This window comes from Silurus aristotelis (assembly GCF_946808225.1).
Source record: "Silurus aristotelis genome assembly, chromosome: 4".
Lineage (NCBI taxonomy): Eukaryota > Metazoa > Chordata > Actinopteri > Siluriformes > Siluridae > Silurus > Silurus aristotelis.
Window position 1 is genome coordinate 34,883,084 of NC_139577.1, and position 2,500 is coordinate 34,885,583.

The following is a 2,500-nucleotide window of genomic DNA, read 5'->3' on the forward strand; positions in this document are numbered from 1 at the left end:
GAGTGTTATTGTGTTATTTTGTTTGTGTGTGTGTGTGTGTGTGTGTGCTATTGTGTGTTATTGTTTGTGTGTGTGTGTGTGTGTGTTAGTGTGTTATTGTGTGTTATTGTGTGTTAGTGTGTTATTGTGTTTTAGTGAGTGTGTGTGTGTGTGTGTGTGTGTGTGTGTGTGTGTGTGTGTTAGTGAGTGTGTGTGTTAGTGAGTGTGTGTGTGTGTGTGTGTGTGTGTGTGTGTGTGTGTGTGTTAGTGAGTGTGTGTTAGTGATTGTGTGTGTATTACTTATTGTGTGGTAGTGATTGTGTTTGTTTTAGTTTGTGTGTGGTAGTGATTGTGTGTGTATTAGTTATTGTGTGGTAGTGATTGTGTGTGTATTAGTTTGTGTGTGGTAGTGATTGTGTGTATTAGTTATTGTGTGTTTGTGTGTGTATTAGTTATTGTGTGGTAGTGATTGTGTGTGTATTAGTTATTGTGTGGTAGTGATTTTGTCTTTCTATTAGTTATTGTGTGGTAGTGATTGTGTGTGTATTAGTTTGTGTGTGGTAGTGATTGTGTGTGTATTAGTTATTGTGTGTTTGTGTGTGTATTAGTTATTGTGTGTTTGTGTGTGTATTAGTGATTGTGTGTGTATTAGTTATTGTGTGGTAGTGATTGTGTGTGTATTAGTTATTGTGTGGTAGTGATTGTGTTTGTATTAGTTATTGTGTGGTAGTGATTGTGTGTGTATTAGTTTGTGTGTATTAGTTATTGTGTGTTAGTGATTGTGTGTGTATTAGTTATTGTGTGGTAGTGATTGTGTGTGTATTAGTTATTGTGTGGTAGTGATTGTGTGTGTATTAGTTTGTGTGTATTAGTTATTGTGTGTTAGTGATTGTGTGTGTATTAGTTATTGTGTGTTAGTGATTGTGTGTGTATTAGTTATTGTGTGGTAGTGATTGTGTGTGTATTAGTTATTGTGTGGTAGTGATTGTGTGTGTATTAGTTATTGTATGTTAGTGATTGTGTGTGTATTAGTTATTGTGTGGTAGTGATTGTGTGTGTATTAGTTATTGTGTGGTAGTGATTGTGTGTGTATTATTTTGTGTGTATTAGTTATTGTGTGGTAGTGATTGTGTGTTAGTGAGTGTGTGTGTGTGTGTGTGTGTGTGTGTGTGTTTATTGTGTTTTAGTGAGTGTGTGTGTGTGTGTGTGTGTGTGTGTGTGTGTGTTATTGTGTGTTAGTGAGTGTGTGTGTGTGTGTGTTATTGTGTTAGTGAGTGTGTGTGTGTGTGTTATTGTGTTAGTGAGTGTGTGTCTGTGTGTGTGTGTTATTGTGTGTTGGTGAGTGTGTGTGTGTGTGTGTGTGTGTGTGTGTTATTGTGTGTGTGTGTGTGTGTTATTGTGTGTTAGTGAGTGTGTGTGTGTGTGTGTGTGTGTGTGTGTGTGTGTGTGTGTGTGTGTGTGTGTGTTATTATGTAGTGAGTGTGTGTGCTATTGTGTGTTAGTGAGTGTGTGTGTGTGTGTGTGTGTTAGTGAGTGTGTGTGTGTGTGTGTGTGTGTGTGTGTGTGTTAGTGAGTGTGTGTGTGTGTGTGTGTGTTATTGTGTTTGTGTGTGTGTGTGCTATTGTGTGTTATTGTGTGTGTGTGTGTGTGTGTGTGTGTGTGTGTTAGTGTGTTATTGTGTGTTAGTGAGTGTGTGTGTGTGTGTGTTGTGTGTGCTATTGTGTGTTAGTGAGTGTGTGTGTGTGTGTGTGTTATTGTGTGTGTGTGTGTGTGTGTGTGTGTGTGTGTGTGTGTGTGTGTGTGTGTGTGTGTGCTATTGTGTGCTATTGTGTGCTATTGTGTGTTATTGTGTGTGTGTGTGTGTGTGTGTGTGTGTGTGTGTGTGTGTTAGTGTGTTATTGTGTGTTAGTGAGTGTGTGTGTGTGTGTGTGTGTGTGTGCTATTGTGTGTTAGTGAGTGTGTGTGTGTTAGTGAGTGTGTGTGTGTGTGTGTGTGTTAGTGTGTTATTGTGTGTTAGTGAGTGTGTGTGTGTGTGTGTGTGCTATTGTGTGTTAGTGAGTGTGTGTGTGTGTGTGTGTGCTATTGTGTGTTATTGTGTGTGTGTGTGTGTGTGTGTGTGTGTGTGTGTGTGTGTGTGTGCTATTGTGTGTTATTGTGTGTGTGTGTGTGTGTGTGTGTGTGTGTGTGTGTGTGTGTGTGTTAGTGTGTTATTGTGTGTTAGTGAGTGTGTGTGTGTGTGTGTGTGTGTGTGTGCTATTGTGTGTTAGTGAGTGTGTGTGTGTGTTAGTGAGTGTGTGTGTTAGTGAGTGTGTGTGTGTGTGTGTTATTGTGATTGTTCGAGTTCAAGTTAAGTTTATTTCTATTGCGTTTTCACAATAGACTTTGTATTAAAGCAGCTTTACAGAATTTGAGTGTTAAAGTGAATGATGGTGACTGGGGCAGGAGACTCCTTTAGATGTTATGATTGTGTGTGTATTGGGGATTTTGTGTGTGTGTGTGTGTGTGTGTGTGTGTGTGTGTG

The 2,500-nt window shown here is 39.2% G+C and overlaps 1 protein-coding gene across 6 annotated transcripts in view; it reads left to right on the forward strand.

Moving 5' to 3' along the window:
* Positions 1 to 2,500, forward strand: part of cntln (centlein, centrosomal protein) — a 123,812-nt gene that overhangs the window by 44,831 nt on the left and 76,481 nt on the right. The gene's annotated exons all lie outside the window — the stretch shown is intronic.